The sequence below is a fragment of the Dasypus novemcinctus genome, chromosome 9 (genome assembly GCF_030445035.2).
Source record: "Dasypus novemcinctus isolate mDasNov1 chromosome 9, mDasNov1.1.hap2, whole genome shotgun sequence".
NCBI lineage: Eukaryota > Metazoa > Chordata > Mammalia > Cingulata > Dasypodidae > Dasypus > Dasypus novemcinctus.
The window spans coordinates 43,002,730-43,027,991 of NC_080681.1; the positions used below are offsets into that span (position 1 = coordinate 43,002,730).

General features: G+C 41.2%; 1 long non-coding RNA gene across 1 annotated transcript; it reads left to right on the forward strand.

Annotated features, from left to right (window-relative positions):
- The first annotated feature begins 82 nt into the window (after nt 1-82).
- On the forward strand, nt 83-24,586 carry LOC131279732 (uncharacterized). Its single transcript, XR_009187174.1, has 4 exons — nt 83-177; nt 1,303-1,352; nt 20,077-20,120; nt 24,282-24,586. It is a non-coding gene; the product is annotated as an uncharacterized lncRNA (long non-coding RNA).
- The last annotated feature ends 676 nt before the right edge of the window (nt 24,587-25,262 follow it).

The window sequence follows — 25,262 nt, forward strand, 5'->3', positions numbered from 1 at the left end:
CGCCGCCGCGCGCAGAGCCGAGCCCCGCCGCCGGGCGCGCGGCGCGCCGGGACTTGTAGTCCTCCGCGGGCGGGGAAGGGTCCGAGGGGTGGGGGCCGCGAGGAAGGAGAGAGCGGGGAGAGACCCGGGGGGACCCGGCCGGGCTGCGAAGAAGGCGGTGGCAGGGACGTTGTGAATGTAAGGGAGGACGTTTGTAAGAACTTAAAACCCCAAGGAGCTGGCGGGGAGGGGAACACTCCTCGGGAGATTTCTATACTCGAGGTTTTCAGGCTAATGCCACTTTCTTCCTATCTTGCTTGCTCATAGCAACCCTGTTGAAGTTTTAAGGTGGACTTTGGCAATAATTAATGACCAAGTTTAGAGCTACCCCCGGGCCAAGTTCATAGTATTTAGGACCTTCCTCTCCTCTCACCCCGAGCACATACATGGCATACTCTGCTTGAAACACCTGCTCTGTGGCTCACAGAATAGCTCAGTTGAAGCCCTGAGCATGCAAGGGGTGTGGGGAGGAGGGGGTGGCGAGGGGGATGGGGGGGGGGAATAATTCACATTTTCTAACTTTTTCTTTATTGGGTAATCATATTAGAGCCATACGCCAACACTGTAAAGATGCAAGGAGTTTAGGGGGATTTTTTTTTGTACTGGCACCTGAAGAAGTTTGAGCTACTCTGCACTATTCATTTCCTTCTCCAGCCCAAAACGACCAGCTGGAAGTGAGAATGAGGAGAAGAAGGGTTGGGAACAAATGTGGTGGGCACAGTGGAAGAAAAGGAGCTGTGAAGGAGTTTCTTGAAATGGCTAATGAATAAATCCTTCCTGAATGAGGAGATAAGCAAGACCAAAAGGTGGACCTGTGGATTAGAAGAATGGAGTGGGAAGGGAAAGGCAGGTGGGACAGGCATAGAAACTGAATTGTAGATTATCATCAGCCTAAACACACTATGGAAAAGTGGTGTATGAGTAAGGGATGGAGTGGGAGGGAGAAGACAGGTGGGACAGATGTAGAGACTGAATAAAAGGCTGTGATCATGCTAGAGAAAATAAGAAAAGGTTGTGTCAAAATGGGATTTTAGAGGGCAGATGTGGAATTCTGGTGCTGTCACTTCCGAGCTATTAATAGCTCTGTGACCTTAGGTATTACCTTTCCCAAAACTTCACTTTCCTCATTTAAATAATAATAGTTCCTACTTTATGATACGGTTGTAGGGATTAAAAGAGATGGAAAGTACTTGGTATTTCAAGTGCCTGGCATATAATAAACACCGAATTAATGTTGGCTACTATTGTTATTATTATCTGCAGAAACTCCTTCTGTGGAAGTATCGAAAGAGAAATTGAAGTAGAAGTTCCAGGTAGGTGACTGTAACACTGTTCTAAGCTGCAAGGTAATGACAGCTTGAACTACCATGATGGAAAGGAAACATATAAGACCTGTTCAGAGGGAAAACAGTCTGAGTAGTGCAGTCAGTTGGATGTGGGGTGTGAGAAAAAGAGATCAGAGATGGATGTCATTGCTAGTCTAAGTAGATGATGTTGCCATTCACGAAAACAGGTACACCTGGTGGAGTAACAGTTTTAGAGCCAATGTATATGAGGTGCAGAGGTGCCCAAAGATGTACTTACCAAATCCAATGGATGTGTCATGATGATGGGAACGAGTGTTGTTGGGGGGGGGGGGAGAGGGGGGGTGGGGGGGTGGGGTTGAATGGGACCTCACATATATATTTTTAATGTAATATTATTACAAAGTCAATAAAAAATAAAAAAATTAAAAAAAAAAAAAAACAGTTTTAGAGGAAGATGTTTAGCTTGATCTTGGACATGTTTTGCTTGGGCTTTCTGTATACGTATGACCAAGTGGCAGTTAGAAATGTGGACTTGGATATCAAGTGCAGAGTGGAACTTTGAGAAAGGGAGCTTAAGAGAAATAGTTGAGGAGGATGTGGAGAGGAAAAGGGAAGCAGAGGTGGGCAGGTGGAGATAAGGAGCCAGACAATGATGCCAGGCAGGAATTGGTGAAGGGGAAGAGGGAAAGTAGTGACCTGTAAGCCAAGAGAGGAAAGAAATAGGAGGAGGAGTTGGTCAGCAGTATCCAGTGCTGTAGATACTTGGCCAGTACAACAGAAAAGAGGCGACTGGATTTGAAGAATGAGGCATTGGTAACACCAAAAAGGGTGGGTCTCAACTGAGAAAGAGCTATCCCCAGGGTTTTCTTTTGGAAATTTGCCAGGGTGATTTTACTTGTCTCAATGATTAGGGAGCTGCACTATTGGAATGTAGACATCTTACAATGCACAGCAAAGAATTGTCCCTCATCTTGTGTAACTTTTGACTGTCCCACTGGTCACTCATATAGATGAAAAACCTGTTTATAATTATCCAAGCCTAGAACCTGTTTTACATGTAAACATAAAGATTTTACATGTAAATGCAAAGTGGTTTTTGCATAGTTTAAAGATATATTGAATTTCTTTGGATTGCAGCTATTGAGTAAATCGAGGTAAGATTAGTAACTTATCTTGTTCAGAACTTGGCCACTTTATCAGCTGCAGTGCCGTTCATGGCATCTGAGTCTCCAGCACAGTCCATTTTGTGGCCATTACTTTCATTGTGATTCTACAGATAGTTGCAAGCATCTGGCTACTTCCTTGTGTCTTTAGGGATAACTGAGCAGTTGCACAATGAAATACAAAATGAAATACAAATTACTTTCTTTAATTTTTCCTGTAAGGCATTGCTTTAATTTTTCAAAATTTGCATGTGTAAGTAGCTCATGCCTTTCACTTCAAGATAGTAAAGAGGATATTACCCTATAATTTTTCTAAATAGGGGGCATTAGGTTTGACAAAGCTGAGAACCATTTACTCAGTCAAGAAATATCTCTTAATTGACTACTATATACTAGGCACTATTCTCGGTATTTAAGATACATCAGTAAATAAAACAAAAAGTTTTCTGCCTTTATGGAGCTTCCATTCTAATATTTATGGGCGAAGACAGTCAATAAACAATATAAATGTAAAGTAAGCAAATTCTATAGAATATTAGAAAGTGGTAAGTGCTACGAAAACTAAAGCAGAATAAAGGGGAGTGGGGGTATGGGAGAAGGCGTTGATTGAAAATTTAAATATGGTGATCAGGGTAAACTTCATTGCAAAGGTGACATTCAAGGAAAGAGCTGAGTTGGTAACAGAATGACCTTGAAGATTTCTGAGAGAAGAGTATCCCAGGAAGAGGGAATCACTAGACACAGATCACAAGTTTGTTCCTGGAGTTTTCAAGAAGCAGCAGAGATGCCAAAGTGGCTGGATTGGAGTGAGTGGGGGGTGAGCCATAGGAGGACTGGGGGGTAACCTCTGGGGTGGGGGACTTTGGCTATCACTCTGAATGAAATGGGCAGCTGCTTAAGGTCTCGAGCATAGTGACATGGTCTGACATGTTTGTTTTTTTCATTAAAAAATGTATTGAGGCATATCATTCATACATGAATATACATAAACAATAACTGTATAGTGAAAGTTGGGAACTTACGAAACGAGCATGTGTAACATCATACAGAGCTCCCATACCTCACCCCACCACAAATACCTTGCATTGTTGTGAAACAGCGTTGTCAAAGTATTACTACGAAGTATAATCCATATCTTAACATTTGGTATATTTTCCACCAACCCACCCTATTGTGTTTTTTTGTTGTTGTTCATAAACCACACAATTTATCCTAAGTATACAATGAGTGCCATTTGGTATAATCACTGAGTTGTGCATTCATCAATCAGTATTTGAGCATTTTCATTACTCTAAAAAAAAAAGAAAAAGACTACAAAAAACAAACCACTATCATGCCCATATGTTTGTGCTACTAACTACAAATCCTACGATGTGCATTTACCATTTCTATTCATTTCCAAACATTTACAACAACCAGTTCTCTACAGATTAAACCTTAGCTTTCAATTCTCTAATATATTCTATTCTCTGGTGACTTAAGAGTCTAGCTATTAACTCCATGAGTTTGCTTATTATATGTAGTTCATCATAGTGAAATCATACAATATTTGTCCTTTTGTGCCTGGCTTCACTCAATATAGTGTCCTCCAGTTCATCCGTTGTGATGTGCTTCATGACTTCATTTTTTCTTAGAACTGAATACTATTCAGCTGCTCTCCTCTCTTGGACAGTCACACCCTCTCTCCCTCCCTGTCTTCAGCAACCAGCTCCGGGGCAGTAGGGAGGGTGTTTGAGAAGGCAAATTATCTTTAGCTCCCTGCTTGCTCTCAGGGCAAGCAATGTGGCTGCCCCCCTCCCTGCCCCCTGGGCTGGAAGTGTGCTGCTCCTGCAACGCAGCAGACCTAGTTCACTGTCCAAAATCTGAATTTGGTGTAGGCTGTGTCTCTCCCTCTCTTGGGGAAGTCTGCAGCCGCCTGCCAGGGACCAGAGGACCCCTGCTGTTTACTTCGAGGGTGAAGGAAAGGGTGCCAGCAGCTATTGCTGCAGCTTTACTAACAAGATCTTTCCAGCCAGCTGAGACTCCTTTCCTTCTCCCCTCTCCCTTCTGGGTAGTGTCTTACCTTCCCCTGATATCCTAAGCTCTGTAACAGCCTTCCAGACAATGTTCGCCTTTTCTCTATTGTTTCAGGGAAAGAAGTCCCTTTGCCTCTCTAATCCTCCAGCTTCCTGGAAGTGGTCTGACATATTTTTAAAGGATTATTTTGGCTGCTCTGTTCAACTGGGCCATAGTGCACAATGGTGCTAGCAGGGAGACTGATAGGAAACTTGCAGTAATCCAGGTGAGAGATAATAGTGGCTTGAACAAGGATGGGAGCCATGAAAAGTGGTCTGATTTGGACCTTGTGGATTGGCTATAGGAGAGGAGTCAAGATTTAATAGGACACAGTGCAATGGTTTTAGGGGTTGGAGGGGGGCGGAGTTACAGACAGATTAAGGAATGTGCAGAGCCTTGTGAGAATGAGAGGTGGGAGTGATCTGGGACTCTGGGACGTTTTATGGTAACTGATATAAACAGGGGCAAAGAGTATCATGAAATCAATCCCAGAAAAGGGAAGAAATAAAATGGTGGGGAGGCTGTGTACATGGGGCAGGAGGGGGAGTAGAGATGAGTCCCTGACTCCGTGGAGGAAAGCGAAGCTGTGAGAATCAGGTGGACTCTTCACCCGTGTGGATGGAAGGCTGAAGGCCTAGGGAGGGGAGGTCTCAGTCCAAGGGGTAATGGGTTATTCATGACTCACACTTGCTCTCTGGATACAGAGTCCCCTCCTCCTCTGCCCTTGATCTTTTTGATGGAGTTCATCTTTTTTACTGAGTTGAGGATTTGGGGACAAGCTGGTAAATTACTCTGAGCACAAGGTCCATAAAAAAATATTGATTCAATGAAGTGTATGTCTAGCACATAGACTGAACTGAATTTGTAAATCCTGGAAATGGAGGATTCAGTCTACTTCAGAGAATTCTGGCAAAGAAGGGCAGGAGGAAGCTAAGAGCTTAATGTGAAGGATTGCTCTAGGATTGGGAGACAGATGACAACTATATTTGTTGGGTGAAGTATAGAAGCCAATGGAAGCAAAATTAGGAAATTTCAGAATAGAGGAGGCAATTGATGGAATAACATTCTAGAGAAGATAGTACTACAAAGTATTCATTCTTAGAAGGAAAGTGGGACAGTTGTCTGGTAAATAAGGAAAGAAAAAGAATGGGTAAAAATTTCAGAGAAATTCTAAGGAGATAAGGGGGTGGAACATAAAATCTTGTTTTATGTTTAATAAATATAAAATCTGGTCTATTTTTTATGAAAATAAATAAGTATATGGTAAAAATTAAAACAATCAGAAATTATTCATAGAAATTGACAATTCTCAATAAACCCTTTTCTGGAATAATCCGTTAAATGTTTTGTGTATATTGTCTATTTTTTCCCTATGCATATAATTTTTTTTTGTAAATTTTACATGGGTACCTAAAATATTAGCATTTTTATAAGGTTTATAGAATAAATATTTGAGCATCTATTATAGAGTAGATATTACATTAATATTTTGATCATGTTCTTCACATCTTCTACATCCGTTCATATTTTTTCTCACTTTTTCAAGAACTGAAAGAAATTTATTAGTCTCCTAACATTTCTCTTAATTTGTCCTTTTATTTCTTGAAGTTGGGCTTTATGTATTTTAATGATGCTATATTACTTGGTAACTGGAGATTCACAATAACAATGACTTCACTGTGAATTGTGTTCTTTGGTATTATAAAGTGACTCTTATTCCATTTAATGTGTTTTTAATAGTTTGTTTTATCCCACTTACAATTGTTTTAATTAGATATGTTTAATCTAATCTCTATTACCTGCTTTATTTTGCATTTATATTTTTTATTTTCTATCTTTTGCTTTATGACCTGTGTTTTCCTTGTTTTTGTTTTCATCTTCTTCTGTGTATTAGTTTTCTGTTGCTGTAGAGCAAACTACTCCAAAACTTAGCAATTGAAAACCACACACATTTATTGCTTCGCAGTTTCTGTGGTGGATCAGGAATCCTGGCATGGCTTAGCTGAGCCTTCTTCTTCAGGATCTCTCCCAGGGCTGCAGGCAAGGTGTTGGGTGGGACCATGGTCTCAGCTGAAGGCTCAGTGTGGACAGGGTCTGCTTTCAAGCTCACTTGGTGGCAGGGTTTAGTTCCTTGTGGGCTGTTGAGCTGAGGGCCTCCATTTCTTGTCACATGGGCCTCTCGCTAAGGCAGCTCACAACATGGCACTCTGCTTTCTCAGAGGAAGCACCTGAGCAGGGTCAGAGCGCGAGCTGGAACAAGAAGTTACAGTGTTTTACTGCCTAATCTCAGAAGCAAAATCCCATCACCTTTGCCATATTTTGTTTGTTAGAAGCAAGTCATTAGGTCCAGTCCACAAACAAGAGCATGAAGACCAGGAGATGGGGACCCGTAGGAGCCATTTTAGAAAGTGACCTACCATTCTTTGTTGATTTGGAACTTGTAAAGTCTGTTTTAAATAATATGCCTAACTTTTTTTTTTGAGGTACCATTTTCTTCCAGCATCTAGCATTGCTTGAAATATGTCTGATTTGTTGTTGTTGTTTTTGAAGATGATCTTTATCCCTCTGCCTAGAAGACTGTAGGATTCTGTTTCTTTTAAACTTTAAAGCTCTAAATTAATGTGGAATATGGTAAGCCCTTTCAAAATGCAATTTTAAGACTTTATTTCAGGAAATTCTTCTATTATGTCAGTTTTTCAGTTCTGTTCATTTATTCATACCTTCAAAGACAGCAGTTGTTCATATGTCTCCATTGTCTCTTGTCCACATCTTTTTTTTTGGTCATCTCTCTCATTGCCTTTATTCTCTGTAATTTTCCACTACATTCTGTGTGATTTTTTTTTTTAATAACTTGCCCTCCATGTCCAATTATCTGCAGTTTAAGTTCTACTTCTTGGTGTTTTTAATGTAATTTTCAGTCATCTGGTTTCTTCTCCTCGTTTATTTCCTCTGCTTTTCCAGATTTCTTTTATTTCCACCATTATTTTACCTTTTCTTTAATCATTTGAGTTCATTATCTTTTGAATTTCCTAGGGCATTGTAGAACATTTATGTCTTCATTTTTTCCCTTCTTTTCTCAGAATATTTTTGCATGGACTCCTATACGATTTTTTTTCTAGCTTTAAAAAAATTTTTTTTGAAGGAAGTCAGTGATAGCTAGTTGCTTTGCTTAAGAATTATGTGATTCTCTAGCCACCACTTCTGTTTATCTGCATTTGAGTCATCCCCTTAAAAAAACTAACGTGCTGAATGTTGATGGTTCATAATCTTTGTTCAGTCATTCAGTGATGGGAGAGCTGGGATAGAAGGAAAATTTGGAAAGTGGATGTGGTTCAACTGATAGAGCATTCACCTACCATATGGAGGGTCCAGGGTTCGATCCCCAGGGCCTCCTGACCTGTGTGTTGAGCTGGCCTACATGCAGTGCTGCTGTGCCCAAGGAGTGCCGTACCACGCCGGGGTGCCCCTGCGTAGGGGTGGCCCATGTGCAAGGAGTGCGCCCCTCAAGGAGAGACACTCCACGTGAAAAAAGTGCAGCCCGCCCAGGAGTGGCACCCTCACACACACAGAGCTGACACAGCAAGATGACACAACAAAAAAGAGATGTAGTTTCCCAGTGCCACTGACAAGAATGCACACAGACACAGAAGAACATGTAGCAAATGGACACAGAGCAGACAACAGGGAGGAAAGGGAGAGAAATAAATAAAAATAAATCTTTAAGAAAAAAAAAAAAGAAGGAAAATTTGCTGTGAATGAGGGAGAGATTCATTTATTTATTTTCTACTTATTCCTTACATTTTTCTCTCGGCAAAGGACTTGGGGTGACTTCTAATAACATAAGAAGCAATCTGAAAAGCTAACATCAGAATGAAAATAAAATATTAACATCAGAACAGAAGTAAAACTGCAGAGATATAGTTGCAGCATCTTAAAAAGTTACTCAAATTAGGTTGTGGCTAAATTTTTAAGTTTCCTGTTAACCAAAGCAAGAAGAAAAACACAATTAGATATACCATTCTCATCGACTCTAAAAGAAAACCTATTAGGAATTCAGGGAGAGAATTTTTGTAGCACTTCCTTTGGGGGGGAAATTATCAAATGGGATAGGGTTCTTAATAAATTTGATGAGGAAAGGCAAGAGTGGCTTTCATTCAGCTATTTCTTACAGCAATGCTAATGAAACCTGAAAATCTGACAGCAAACACAAGTCAAGAAAAATTCAGTTTTAAGACAGTGTGATCCAATCTATCTAGAAGATAAAATCTCTCTGGAGGCATAAATATCTTGCATTTCTTTCAACAATGTTCATAAGAGTTCTTTACCAAAATTTAATGTATTTTGGGCATAGAAAGTTTGGTAAGGGACTAAAGTAGGTTTTCTGGTTGATGCTGTGGATGGATCCATATGCCCTAGATTAAAAACCTGCAAATATTGATAAGGTTGATATCTCTTTGTGAACCTTGCAACACCTGAGATTCACAACTGGTCTGCAAGCTATCACACCTATGGAGGAGGAAGGGCCAAGTGTATATTTTAAAACAAATCCAAGATTTTTTTTTAACAGCTTGGGCTCTGTTTTACCATATGAAATAAATGAACATTTGCTGAGATGATTTAGTCTAGAAGATTTACAAAACAGTTGTTACCTATCATGTACTGCAAAAATTGAACCAACACATGATTATGATTATTAGCTATAAATCAGTTAGAAAATGGAGGATCATTTTAGGATAGATGATTTTATGCCAAGATTTATATTAATGAGAAGATAGCAGAACAAATTGTCTGTTGAAACTACCCGTCTTTGAAAATACGTCACTGGTATACAGAATACTTGCCTTCAGGTTCTCTATGGTAGAAATGAGCGCATATATAGATTTTCCAAAATTTATCTTCCTTCCTTCTTTCTTCTCATCCAGAGATTTTTATTCCCAGGCAGATGGTGTAGAGAAGCAAAAGTTTGGTTAGTCTCATCCTCTTATCCAAAGGTCAAAGTTTTGGACATTTTCCAAAGCACAGCAGTAGTCTAGAGATGTGGAGAGGAGTGGGTAGGTCTTCAAGAGTTAGAAATAAGCACTGGCCTCCTGCATTAAAACCGTGAATCTTGCAGCAGAAGGATGACCAATTGGAGACAGGCTCAGGAATAAGAGAAGGACACACTTTACAGCAACTACGGGGTGCTATTGGTTTACATGCTTTAATGGGGGTTCCATTGTGAGAGCTGGACGCTTAATCAGATTTCTGGGAGTAAGGAAGGATCTAGGAGGAAGTTCCTTCAGCCAATAATAAGCAATTTGAAATACTGGAAATATAAGTAAAAAAAGAGAGGACTCCAAAGCACTTATCAAGGGATAAATATATAAATTCTCTTTTAAATGTATGGTAAATTTTACAGTATTAGTATTATAAATATGCTTAATCATTAAATGATAAAGAAAATAAAAACATGAGGAAAGAGACTATAAAAATGTTCATAATATTTTTAAAAGGAACAAAAGGGAAATTCTAGAAATGAAAAACAAAACGTTTGGAATTTAAAAAGATCAGTGGAGGGGAGGACGTGTAGGTCAAGTGGTTGAGCACCTGCTTTCCACATATGAGGTTCCTGGTCCGATCCCTTGTGCCACCTATAAACAAACTAGCCCTATAAACAAACAAGCAAGCAAATGCAAATACCAACTCATTTAGGGAGCGGCTGTAGCTCAGTGGTTGAGTGCCTGCTTCCCAAGTATGAGGTCCTGGGTTCAATCTCCGGTACCCCATTTAAAAAAAAAGAAAATCAGTGGAAGAATAACAGCAGCAAAGATCACCAAAGAGAGAATTAGGGAATGGTAAGTATAGATTAGAAGCACAAAACGCAGCAGAGTCACAAGAGCTAGAAAATATGAGACTGATGTTAAAAGTCATGAGAATATTATCTCCATTTTGCAAAGGGATAAACTGGAGCCACAGTGTTTAAGTGCCTTGCCCAGAATCAGCCAGCTAGGGAGTGGCAGAGAGTTGATTTGGACAGTCTGGGTCCAGAACCTGTGCTCTTATCCTTTACTCTATACTGCTTCTCACTTGTTCTCCTCCTTTACCATACAGAAGATTTACACCGAGGCAGTGGTTTAAAATGCAGATTTCCAAGTTCTTCCAAAACAATTTCTGCGAACGTTTGTCTCATATGGAGCACTGAAATTCCCATTGCCAATGAACACCTTAAGCAGTTGCTACTAGTTTTACTTTTATCCAGGTTATCTCTTCCATAAAACCAATTATACCTCTCCTCAGTTTAAAATCTTCCATTTCTCCCCTGAGCCTTGAGAATCAAGTTCAACCGTCTTAGCTTAGCACACAAGGCTCTTTGTGCTCTAGCTCTGACCATCCCTTTCCCTAAAACTTTCCTTTCCCCTAACCTTTCTTTACTTCCAGCCATATGGACCTTTCTTCAAAACTGAATAATGGAGTTTTGTACCTCCATGCCTTTGTACATGCTGTTTTCTCTACCTGGAAATGACCATCCTTCAAAAATCTGGAAATTTGCTTTAACCACCCCCCAATATTGATTTAGGAGACTTTTTTTTTTTTTTTGCTCTCCCATGACACCCCAATGATTTCTTCTATCATGGCACTAACTGACTACACTTCAGTGTATTTGAGCGTTTCCTCCTTTAGTAGTTTGTAATACTAGTATTAATATTATTTATTGAGCAGTGTGAGGCACTTTATAGACATTATTTCTAATTTCCAATACAACTCAGAAAGGTGGGCACCATCAGCTGCATTTCAAGGCTGTGAAAAACCAGTTACAAGGGTAGCATCTTGCTCGTATCTGGTTCTGTAATGTGCATAACATCTTACGTAACTCTCTCTCCCCAGCACCTAGCCTAATGCCTGGTACTTTTCTGGTTCGATGGAAGAGTTCCATAACAGCAAGCTTATCCGGAGGTTACTACTCTGGCAAGCAAATCTTCCCAAGTGGGAAAGAGTTTGGCACTAGACCAGGGGTTCTTAACCCTTTTTGTTCCACAGACCCCTTTGCCAGTCGGGTGACAACCACAGACCCCTTACTAAGTCCACACTATGTTGTATATTATTTGATAAATATAGCACACTTGCACCAACATGTCCCCACAAGAATAAAGTTTTTTTTTTTTTTTTTTTAGTTTAAATTCAAGTTCACGGACCCTTTGTTAAGAACCCCTGCACTAGAGGCTGCAGATCAACAGGGAGGATCGCTTACCCAGGTCAGCTAACAGGGAGGTGAAGATGGTCAACCACCATACCAAGCAGGAGAATCGCATCCATCAACCATGTGGAATCTAAGCCCCCTCTCGATGTAGAGGTAGAGTGGACATCACCAATCCTGGGTCCACAGGATGGAGGAATAAAATATGGATTAGAGTGGACTTACTGGTATTCTACTATAGAACTATTAGACTAGTAATGAAGAAACTGTAGCACTAATGTGGAGAAAGTAACCACGGTAGTTGCTGAGGGCAGGGAGAGGAAAGAAGAGATATGATGTGGGGGCATTTTCGGGACTTGGAGTTGTCCTAAATGATATTGCAGGGACAGATACTGGACATTATATATCCTGCCATAACCCACTGAATGTACTGGGGGAGAGTGTAAGCTACAATGTAAACTATAATCCATGCAGGGCAGCAGTGCTTCAAAATGTATTCACCAAATGCAATTAATGTGCCACAGTGATGAAAGAGGTTGTTGATGTGGGAGGAGTGGGTTGTGAGGTATATGGGAACCTCTTATATTTTTAATGTAAATTTTTTGTGATCTGTGTATCATTAAAAAATATAAAAAATATATGTGAAAGGAAAAAAAAAGAAAGGGTCTTAACCCAGAGGCAGGTGCCTGTTGGTGTAAGTTTTCTTTGCTAAAGAACTATGCTGTCATACAGTGTTTCTGTTAGTTCCTCAGATAGACAGATAACAACTTGCTATCTCTAAGGACACTGTGACCAGAGAGGATGATGTGGGACTTGGTCTCAGCGCACGTACACTGCCTGTCTTTTGATTTGTGTCTGAGGCTGCTGTTTTCTCAAAATAGAACCTGATACTGCCTCTGACTCAGACCCTTTCACCTCATGTTCTCTCTGGTACATTTGTTCTAAAAGAAGCAACTATCTTTGATTGTTTGATACACGCCAGTTTTTGCAAAATGTATGAAATTTGTGAGTTATTATGCCAAGAGATTTAAACTTAGTTTTATAAATTCCTGGAAATTGGTGTCATGTGAATCCAAGGAGATATATATATATAGGTATATATATATATATATATAGGTATGTATGTATATAGGTGTGTGTGTATGTGTGTGTGTATGTATAATATATATTGCCTCCCTAGCGATATACAAGGTCATGGGGCTTCCGTTACTCTCAGTCCTCTCAAGAAGATAACAGAGTCCATTAAGGACTATTCCCCTTTAGCTGGAGGAGGAAGGGTCTGCCTCTGGTTAGCCTTCTTACCTTGTGGTGACTTGCCCCCTCTCCAGGTCCTCCTCTTAACCTCTCTCTTTTAGTGTTTTCTCCTTAAGTCACTGTTTAACAGGACCTTCTCTGCACCCCTTGCAAATGGAAGTGGTAATGCTACAAGTTCTGAGCACCCACACAAACTCTCTGTGTTCTAACCAGTTGATCCCAAATCTCCATTTGGCACATCTATAGAGAAAGCCCTAAGTAGGATCCTGCACCTCCTGTGAGATTTAAACAGTGATGGTAGTTTGTATTTTCACTGTCTGGTTCAACTCTGGACCTTAAACTTCCTGGGATGTTGTATATAACTAAATCTACTCCTGACTCACTATCTTAATCATATGCTATTGGTTGGCTTAACAATGAAACCTATTCTTTTTTTAAAAAGGATTTATTTATTTATTTATTTATTTATTTATTTCTCTCCCCTTCTTCCCCTGCCCCCCACAGTTGTCTGCTCTCTGTGTCCATTCGCTGTGTGTTATTCTGTGACTGCTTCTATCCTTATCAGCGGCACCGGAAATCTGTGTTTCATTTTGTTGCGTAATCTTGTTGTGTCAGGTCTCCATGTGTGCGGCGCTATTCTTGGGCAGACTGCACTTTCTTTCGCGCTGGGCGGCTCTCCTTACAGGGCGCATTCCTTGTGCATGGGGCTCCCCTACGAGGGGGACACCCCTGCCTGGCAGGGCATTCCTTGTGTGCTCATGGACCAGCTCCACACGGGTCAAGGAGGCCCGGGGTTTGAACCATGGACCTCCCATGTGGTAGGCAGACGCCCTATCATTTGGGCCAAGTCCGCTTCCCAAAACCTGTTCTTTATGCCTCTAATTCTCTTCTCTTTTTGAGAAAATCAGGGAGGTAGGGACGGCAGGAGTCTGGCACATTCAGTGGCTAACTTTCTTCCCTTTCCTTTTTTATATTTAGTGTTTTTATTATAAAGGTAATACATGTTCGTTGTCAGTAAAAAGTACACAGCTGTAAAAATTTTCCAGTCCTATCTCCTACTAACAGTGTGGTAGTCTTCCAGTTGTTTTCTAGGTATTTACTAAAAATACAACACAACACAAAAAAAATACAATAAAAATCCCATGCACACAAAACACATTTTGTGTACACAAATAGAATGCTATTAAAGACACTATTTTGAAATTTGACTTTTTTCATTTAATAAACATTGTGATCATTTTCTATGTCAGTATATTTGTTTGTCATTCTTTTTAATACTTATAGTATGCTTTTACTAGTCAGAACATTCCTGGCTGCAAATCACAGAAATCCAACTCAAATTACCTCAAGCAAAAAAGAGAATTTAGGGAGCGGTGGTGACTCAAGCCATTGGGTGTCTCCCTCCCACATGGGAGGTCCCTCCTAGAAGGAAGAGGACCACACAATGAGGGGACACAGAGAGCAGAGAGTAAGTTCAAACGATGAGGAGGTGGGGAGAAATAAATAAAATAAAAATTAATCTTTAAAAAAAGAAAGAATTTACTGGTTCACAAGCACAGAGGAAGAGAGATGGGGCTGGACTCAGGATGGAATGGATCCAGAGCCCCAAAAGTGTCATGGGGATGCCTTCTTTCCATTTCTCAGCTCCCTTGCTCTGTTATGGCCTCATTCTTTCCTAAAGCAAACTTGTTTATTTCATGTAATAGATAGACGACACTTTCAGGTTTACACGCTGTTGGGGTGTGGTTGGCTTCTCGTTGGGTAATCCTGAGCTAATTATTTCACAATTCTGCCATCTAAGCTCCTCGCTGTGGTCCAGCCAGAGATCGTGCAAGATGTAGAAGCTGTAAATTCAAAAAGGCAAAGTTCCATGGTACCCTAATGCCACCTCCCTGTAGGTGCAGAAGGTGGCACTTCTCCTGGGAGAGGAACATGGCCACATCCTTGTAGGTTGCTCTGAGGGCAACAGCTGAGAGTCTGTTCCCTGCTGCCCAGGCCCAGACTTGGGGAGCTGACGCTGGGCCTTCGTTTTATTGGGTACACTTTTGAGGGTAGGCGAAGCACTATCCAGGCTATAAAACCTTTAATCAGCTGTCTTTCTCAACAGTGAACAGCTTAGGAAAATTCCCACCCTGTTACTGGAACCAAGCCTGCTCTATTCTTTCAAAAGTATGTTCCAGATTTGTTAACACGATGGTGTCTAACTATGGAGCTTCCTTAAAATAAGGATTTTTTGGCCTTACTCCCTGAGATTGAATCAGTAGCCTTGGTGTATTGCCCAGGCCATGATACTTTTTTTTTAATGTATTTTTTATTGAAGCACATACCATTCATACATGAACATACATAAACAATAATTGTATAGTAAAAGTTGTGAACTTACAAAATAAACATGCATAATATCATATACGGGTCCCATATATCACCGATGATACTTCTAAAAAACAACACAGGGGAACAGGTATAGCTCAGTGATTGAGCACCTGCTTCCTATGTACAAGGTCCCAGGTTCAATCCTCTGTACCTCCTAAAAAAAAAAAAAGAAAGAAAATTAATATACCTGGTTTTATGATCAACCAAATTTGGGAATAACAAACACATAAATCTTCTGGCATAATTGTTTGTTTAATTTCACTGTTCCAAAGAGCAGCAACAGCATTTAATGGAGCTGGGTAGGTAATGGGCTGCTTTTCCTTCTGCATAAAAGACTGGTATGTTCACACCCCTTCCCAAGCCTTACCCAAGTCAGTTATTTTTGTTCATAGGATAGGTCTAAGATGGAATGCTCTTCCCAAGAAGGGAGAGATCTAGGTTTTGTTGGTTCCAAAGCTTATACAATTTGGCAAGGCTCTCTTTAAGAAAAAGAAAACAAAAATCCGAATACAAAATTAAGTACAGAGGGAAGTGGCTGTGGCTCAATCGATTGGGCTCCCGTCTGCCATATGGGAAGCCCTGGGTTCATGTCCCAGGGCCTCCTTGTGAAAGCAGGCTCGCCCACACCCACGGAGAGCTGATGGCCTGCACTCTGCAGAGAACTGGCGCAGCAAGATGACACAACAAAAAAAAGGAGACAAACAGACACAGAAGAACATGCAGCGAATGTTCACAGAGAGCAGACAGCAAGCAAGTCGCAAGGGCGGGGGAGGGGATAGATAAATAAATAAAAAGAGAGGTACTTACGATATCTATTAAAAAATAAAATAAGTACAAAGCCTTTAAAAAAGGCCCTTGTGAATGCAGGATCCTAAAGCTTTAACTGCATTTGTTTCATGGCAGATCTGTGTTGGTACATCTTTCTTATTCTGAAGTAAATCAAAAGCTCTGTGTTGCTCCAATAGCTTATATCTTCTATATATGTTAGGTGAACTGAATTTGGAGAACTAGAAAACAAAACAGGAATAGATTGTTTGGGTCTACTAGAGCCTGAAGCAAAGTTCTTAACACAGCACAGTGGCCCTAAACCATTCTACTTATTACTCCCTATTTCCCTAAAGCTTCAGATTAACGTGGTTCCTTTATAACCTGCCCGAGCACATCCCCTCCTACTTCCTTCCTTGCTTGCTCTTCTGCAGCCACGATGGCCTCCTTGTTCCTCCCTGAGCATTCCTGGGACGCTCTAACCTTATGTCCTCTGTGCTTGCAGGTCTCTCTTCCTAAAACTGGTGCTCTCTCCATTTTACAGATAAGGATACTTGGTGCTTTGATCAAGTGATTAAGACCCAAGAAAATATCCACAGTGATTTTGATGCTGGCTTTGTTCTTGATTCCTTTCTCCCATACCCCAGCCAATCTGTCAGGAAGCCCTCTTGGTTCCATCTTCAAAATATGTTCAGAGTTGGACACTTCTCCCCACCTCCACTGTTACTTACAGAGTGGGGACCTTCACCACCTCTTGTCCTCATTACTACAACAGTAATCCCATCTGCTCTCTGCTTCCCCCATACTGCCTGCCTGCTATCTCAATACAGCAACCAAGGCTGCCCTTTAAAAATATGTTGGCTTGTGTCATTCTTCTGCTCAAAACCCTCCTCTGGCTCACTATATCCTCCAGAGTAAAAGCAAACATCCTTACAAAGGCTTATAACCTCTACAGCTGGGTTGTGCAAGATGGTAACCACTGGCCATGTGTGACTATTGAGTACTTGAGATGTGGCCAGACTGAATTGAGATTTGTTGGAGGTATAAAATACACACCCTGGATTTCGAAGTCTTGGTTTGCAAGAGAGAGAAAAAAATGAGTTCCTTAATTATTTTTATTGATTATTTATTGAAATGGTAAGATTTGGATATAGTAGATAAATAATACATTAAAATTAATTTCACTTTTTGTTTTTACCTTTTCAACGTGCCCTAATTAGAAAACTTTAAATTACTTATGTGGTTCACATTTGTGGCTGACATTTTGTTTTTACTGGACAATTCTAGGTTGCGGCTTCTGGCCCCTCTCCTAAACCTCTCCTGATCTCACCATCTCCTGCTCACTCCTGTTCTTGATCTCTCTAGTGGCCACACTGGTCTCCTTGCATACCAGACATGCTCCTACCTCAGGGCCTTTGCACTTGCCATTTCCTCTCCCAGGAAACTTTCCCTCCAGTTATCTAGATAGTTTGTTCTTTCACCTTCTCTAGTTTTATCCAAACTTTACCTTCTCAGTGAAGCCTTCCTTAACCAACTGACAGAATATTCAATTCCTCACGCACCCTCACTCCTGTATTCACTTAGCCCCTTTCCTGTTTTTATTTTTCACCATGTAACATATTATATATTCTACTTATTTCTTTTGCCTATTGTTTGACTCCACCCTCTAAAATCCATGAGGGCCAGGAGTTTCCTTTACACTGTGTGCCTAGCATCCACCACTGTGCTGGAACGTGTTTGGTGCTATGTTGTGGAGGGAAATACCAGATGCTAAGTAAGCATCAATGACAGATCTGAGTGGGTGCAGGGGAGGAGCAGGACGGCTTTACAGAAAAAGTGACTTTTGAGCTGAGGCTTGCATGGTGAGGGTGGGTGGTAAATGCGTACCATATATAAAGAATGTGCAAGGGAAAGGAAGTATAAATGAAGATGCCATTTGCATTAGTTTTCTATTGCTGTGTAAAAAATTACCCCCCAAAATTAGCAGCATAAAACAATAAATGTTTCGTATCTCAGTTTCTGAGGGTCAGGAGTCCAGGAACACCTTAACAGGATGATTCTGACTTAAGTTCTCATGTGAAGTTTCAGTTAAGTTGTTGACTGGGGCTGCAGTCATCTGAAGAGGTTGGAGAATCAACATCTAAGCTTACTCCTGTGGGTGTTGGCAGGAAGCTTCCGATCCTCACCACGTGGGCCTCTCCATAGGGTTGCTCTCACAACATGGCAGCTGCCCTTTCCCAAGCCCAGTAATCCGAGAGCTGAGAGAGAGCCCAAGGAAGCCACGGTCATTTATTACCTACCCTTGGAAGTGACGTTCCATCACTTCTGCCATACCATTGGCTGCACAGACCCACTGGTACAATGTGGGTGGGGACTGCATTAGGGTATGAACACAAGAGGGCCATCTTGGAGGCTGGCTATTACGATGTTCTTGGAATTATAAGTGGATTCCCATTGCTGGAATGGAGGGCAGTCATGAAAGTGTGGCAGAGAATGAGATCAGCATGGAAAGAGAAAGCTAGAATATATACAAGGAGTTTGGAGGTAACCTCTTATATTAATTAGTCAGCCAAATGGGTGCTGATGGAAAATACCAGAAATTAGTTTGTTTTTATAAAGGGTATTTATTTGGAGTAGAAGCTTATAGTTACCAAGCCATAAAGCATAAGTTACTTCCCTCACCAAAGTCTATCGCCACATGTTGGAGCAAGATAGCTGCCAACATCTGCTAGGGTTCAGACTTCCTGGGTTCCTCTTTTCCCAGGGCTCATTTCTCTCTGGGCTCAGCTCCTCTGTTTTCTCCACAAGGTCATCTGTAGACTATGAGGCTCTCTAGGCTTTGCCTCTCTCCAAAAGGCCAGCTATAGACTATCAGGTGACCAGCTCTGTCTCTCTTCTTGGGGCTCAATTCTCTCTGGCCTCAGCTGCTCTGCTCCTCTGTATGCTTACTTCCTGGACTGCAGCTCAACACTCTAGCATCAAAACTCCAACATTAAAACTCCAGCTAACTCCTCTGCTCTGCCCTGTAGTTTTATCTGTGAGTCCCTGCCCATCCAGGGGGGGCGGGGACTCGACATCCTACTGACATGGCCCAATCAAAGCCCTAATCATAATTTAATCATGCCCAGGTACAGACAGTTTACAAACATAATCCAATGTCTATTTTTGGAATTCATAAACCATATCAAACTGCTACACCCCTTTATTGATAGGAAGCTATTGCAGGGGCTTAGTCAGGGGAATGACATGACAAAATTGAATTTTGTAGTGATCTCTGTGGTCAGGGTGCCTGAAGGGTGGAGGCAAGGGCAAACGTATTAGGGAGAAAGAGCAGCTAAGAGGCTGTAGCAATAGTGCAAGAGAGAGAAAGAGGGTTTGATATAAGGCTAGTGATCAAGGAATGGTGAAGACGATGGGCTCAGAACATATTCAGGAGGTACAAGGTTGGAGGAGGCCCCAGGATGACTGCCAGGTTGCTAGTTTACATCTGGGATAGGTGACATTAAATGAATACAGAAAAGAAGGGCAAGGTTAACGTGGGGGGTGAAAAAGAGTTGAGATGTCTATGTTTGAATATATTGAGCCCAAGCTGCCTATGGGACATTCAGGTATAGAGACAACTAATATGTAGTTCGAGTGGAATAAATTTAGTTTAGATTAACTACAGCAGGGGCTTTTAATTATTTGTCAAGAAATTATTTGTCAAGGGATTTTAATTATTTGCACTCTGATTGGAGGAGAGTTCTCTCACTCTGCGTCACTTTTATGTCTCAGTCTAAGCTGGGTTTTCTAGACACCATCTTCATATTATCATCATTGTTATAACCACCATTTATTGAGTGCTTGTTATATGCCATACTCTTCTAAGCACCCTGCTCGCAATTATTTCATTTCCTCTTCACACTAACCCTGTGAGATATATAATGTTATTATTTCCTCTTTATAGATGAGGAAACTGAAGGAGCTACAACTATTATGCCTATTTTAAAGGTAAGGAAACAGGCTTAGCTAGTTTAAATACAGCTTGTGAGCAATGGATACAGGTCTCAAATCCAGATCTGTTTTTGACTATAGAGCCCATGCCTTAAGTCAACAGCCATCTACCACATGCTTTATCACTTTAGGGACACTTTCTAGTAGGGTAGGGTAGGATGGAGTGATGGCTTACAATCTGATATGTAAGATAGCAAGTAAGTAAAGCAGGAACAAGTTCAGGAACCCACATATGTAGTGGTGTGATGAAAGGGACAAATGCCCTCTTCCTGATAAATCTATAGAGATCTCGGCATATTGCAGTGCTTTGCAAGCTTTTTCCTAGGACTCTCTTCCTGTTTTTGCTATTTCTGAAAAATATGAGAAATTGCTTTCATTCACTTACAGAAAAAAAAAGTGTTCATTTTCTTGTCACAGAAAAGTACCATCGTTCTGTGTTAGCCAGCTGGCTTTTCAGGCTTAAGATTGATGTAAAGAGAGTTTGCCATAGCAGCATTTTTTCATTAGGGAGGAGAAAGGGGAGTGGGTGGATAGAGGATGTCAGACAGATCATGTCTTTTTCTTAAGGTAGAGTCCCACAAAGACAGATAAATTGGTCTGAAAATAACTCATTTCTTTTATGTACGATTAAAAAAAAATTTCCCACAGCCAAGGTTATATCACGGAATTTAAACGGAGATAAACCAGCCATGCACATCTTCATAAATGGCTTCTAGACCATTCACTGTCCTGGAGAAGACCTGGGCTTCTGGACCTCTGAACCTCAGGCCTCCTGCAGGTCAGAGTTTGAGAACACAGAGTCCCAGAGACACTCAAGAGAAACGTTTACAGCTTCTCTGCAGTTGTCTGGAATTTCCCCCAGAAAGCAGAAGAGAAGGCTATTTATAACCTTCCACCTTGAAATGCCATAAAGGTAATAAAGACAGTGCATGATGAGTTATGATTGGTTCCCACTTCACATTTTATGAGTTTCCAAGCAACGGAGCTTATTGAAACTAAAAATGTAGGGAAGTGAGTCAGGAGCTGAGTGGCAAAGTTTGGCCACTGAGGTGCATCAGACAACTTTGAACATCCAGGCACTACTTGCTCCATCCCTGCCCTGTTGTGCAGTCAGATCCATTGCCCTGACCACCATCTTCCTCTTCTCCTCCACCCCATGACCCTAAGAAACTTGTGAAATCCCCAGTGCATATTATCTATTCAATCGGTCCTTGTTTCCTTGGCTTCCCTGACCCACGCGGGTATGCTATACCTTCAGCTTGATTTATTAGGAACCATCTGTCGTTATTAGCAAAGTGATTCTATCCTAATTTCCTTTGATAGTTGGCTAGGTAAAGAAAACAGCTCTGTATTTGAGAGAGTCCTAAATGCATAAGTGGTCATTCAACTTTTTGGACACCATTTTCTCTGTTGTGCATAGTTTATGGGCTTTAGCAGAATTTTTGGTTTTGGGTTTGAGTTTCAAAACCTTAGCACTTGGGGAGCAGGTGTATTAGTAGCTCAGTGGTTGAGCTTCTGCTCCACATGTAGAAGGTTCTGCTTTCAATCCCCTGTACCTCCTAAAAAACCAGACCAAACCAACAAACAAAAGTACACCTTAGCACTTACTTAACATGCACTGTCTGAGGGTTGGGGAAACACTCCCCATGTCCCCTACCCCCTGCTCCCCACCGGCAGCCCATGCCTAGGATGAGCACATTACCAAATATCAAAACAAATGTTTCCAAGAAACCGAATTGAGGATTATTATGTCTTACGTTCATCAACAGAGTTTTGTTTTACAACTAATTTAAATACATAATGCTTTTTACTTCCAATTTTTCTTTTTCTATTGAATGAAATACATAATAAAGGAAAGAAAGAAAATAAGGAAAAATTTCTCCAGTCTGGCATAACCATGAATATGGAGTGTGTTCCTACTCAGATTAGGTGTCTATCAATATACTTGTTTGTACCAAAGTATTTAGAAAGCCCAACCTCACACAAGCAGGCTAAGGGAAGCAAAAGCCATGTTAGGACTGTTTAACTGGAGACTAATCCACTTCCCAGGAGGCCCACAATAATAAAAGCCAACGCTGAAGAGATGAAGATTTATAGGCCTCGTTAGCACATTATTGCCATGAATTATATTATATTGCTAAGCTAGTCATGGGAAATCAGTTCAGGGCCAGAAAGAAGTCAGTGCGTGGACAAATTCAGCCTTCAGTTTTCGACTCTTCCACCTGCCGCCACCATGAAAGCATTCCTGCTCTGGACGGTCAGCGCCTCTGGGGCCTCAGAAGGCGACAGCAGCAGTTGCTGGGAGAGCGGAGGAAACGGTAGCATGTGCTTATCTTATGCCTGATTGTAAAGATGAACAAGACCTTAGCAAGAATTTTATGTTTGCACACATTGTCATGATCTTTGTAATGTCTTTATAACCCTACTACTATAAACTCTGCCTGCTGAAGAAATCATTTTATGACATTAGTAAAATGAACTTTGTCTGAGAGGCCTTTAGGGAACTAAAATTCCATAGATGTATTTCAGGATGGAAGCTGTGATGTGTTTGCTATCCTCCCTCCTTCTCAGGGACATCTCTAGCCCAGGGAGAGGAAGCACCCCAAACCCACGCAGGAGAGGAAGACTCAGGCTGGTGCTCTGTGCTTCTGAGGTCTCAATGGACCCCGCCCTAGATACCCCACTCCTCATTCTGACTCGACTTGCTCTAAATTCTCTCTTTCCTTCTCCCTCCGTTTTTGTCATCTTGTTAGTTCTTTCCATTGGCAATTCTATCTCAACTTCTTTCCCATCCCCTGTTTTGTCTCCTATCCTGTGATCTGGTGCTTGTTTCAGACAGCAATCGTGGTAATTGACCTCTCCTGCTCAGCCCAGGACCTTCTGCAACCTGCCCCTGGGGTCCTGCTACAATAGGTGGCCAGCCCCACCCCTATCAGGCCCACCCCCGTGTTTCAGGGAGACCTCAGCCAGCTCGTGGGTTTCTTGCTCAGGTTGGAAAAATGTAACTCTCCGTGGTACCTGTGTGCCAGGGGAAGTACAGCATGTGCTAAGTGGTATTCTACCTGGCAAGTCAAGCCCAGAAGTGAAACCCTCACATGCGGGGGCTGTGTTCCCTGCTCAGAAAATAAAATGGGGGCTTGCCTGCCTGAGATGGGACCTATTCTCACATAGGTACACAGGTACACAGTGTGGTTCAGGCAATGAGTCCTCACCTGGTCAGTCACTAGCCCTGGGAACCTTGGTGGAAAATTCCCATTCACAGAATTAACACCTAAAATCCCCAAGATTCATCATTGATATCCCTTTTTACTATATACATCTTCTTAATTACCCTGGGATTACACTACTTGTAGACTTATTGGGTGATAGAGTAACCTATTGCCTGGATGTGGGCTCATGAGATCCTGTTCAGACTCCTCTTTAGCTGTCAAATATACTGTGGCCGAGATGGCCTCTTCGTCTTATTTCATGATGAACGGAGGTATCACACCATGGTTTGTATATTTAGCTCTCTGGACTCCTGTCCACATTGGCGTGCATGTCAGTGCCAGCCATCTATAAGCAAGAGAAAAGACCCAATGCCAGGGATTGAACAAATCAATGTGGCCACCTTCTCCCTTCAGGGCCTCAATTTTTGGGAAACTTTGCTATGTTTTGCCTATCCTTTCTGCAACTGGCTTTGTGGAAGCTCTCTTACTACACTCAACAGTCTCCTGCCCCACACTAGCCATTGTAAAATAGACAGGATGGATTAAGTGGGACTCTTTTTGTAATTGATGTTTTATTTGAAAATAATTTCAGACTTGAAGGATAGTTGAAAAAAAATAATACAAACTTTATATTTGTATTATTGCCAGATCCCAGGTCCACCAATTTTAACATTTTGCCAATTTTGCCATATCTTTCTTCTGTCCTCCCTCCCTCCTTCCCTCCCTCTCCTCTCCCTTTCCCTCTCCCTCTCTCCTCCTATCTATTTATTTAACATTTAGGACCAGGTTCCACACATCATACTTCTTGAACACATAATACTCCCACATACATTTCTTATGAACAAGAATATTCACTTATATAACCACCTAAGTGCAGTTATCAAGTTCAAGAAATTTAACACTGATATAATGCTTAGAGTCTATATTCTAATTTTTTCTTATGCCCCAGTAATATCCTTTTGAGAATGAAGCAAGGAGCAACCAAAACTGAAGCAATTTGGCCTGGAGAGGAGAGGAGAGGAGAGACAAGTGGACACTGCCATGTTCCTGACCACCCACAGCTGAGCCAGGGAGAAAGTGAGCTTGAAGGAGAAGGCAGAGACCGGCAGAGCCACCATTGTGCCTTGCCATGTGGCAGGAGTCCAGCATCACCAGCAGCCAAATTTTGGGGAGAGAACTTCATCAGATTTCTTGATTTGGACATTTTTCCCAGCCTTCAAACTGTAAGCTTATAAATTAATAAATCCCATTGTAGAAGCCAACTCATTTTTGATATATTGCATTGTCAGCCTTTAACAAACTAAAACAACAGGTGTGAATGGCACTAGGGACATTTTCCAGAAAATGAAGCATGGTGGCACTGATGACGTTTGCACTGAAGGCCTTCACTGTTTGACACATATAATGCTTTCCAAAGTCCCATTTTCTTCCTCTTTATTATGAAAGCCAAACTCTCTGTGACTAACCTGTGCTTATTACATTAATTAAAGCAAATTACCTATTTGACTTTATTTAAAGGAAGATTTCACCTGGTAGCAGGGGACAGAGAAAAGTTCTTAATAGGAAGCATTAAAACTTTGCACTGCTTTTTTCCTTTTTTTTTTTTTTTAAGATTTTCTCACTTCATTAAATCTTAGAATTCTCTAAAGGACAAACACACAGTTAAGCTACAGTACAGAAATGTTATTTTTGTATGAGAATTAGGAAGCCACTGAGCTACTTCTAAGTACTATCTTCAGGGATGCTTCTTTTTTTCCCCAGGATTCCAGGTAATATTCAGCCTCTTTTAGCCATCAAATATGCAAAAAATCCCGATCTTAATCTTTTTAATAATGTACCAACAAAGAAAACAGTGTTTGCAAAGCCACCCATGTATCTCCAAGTTTCACCATGGCCCTATGCAATCAGCTTCTCCTGGAGAGCTTCTAAT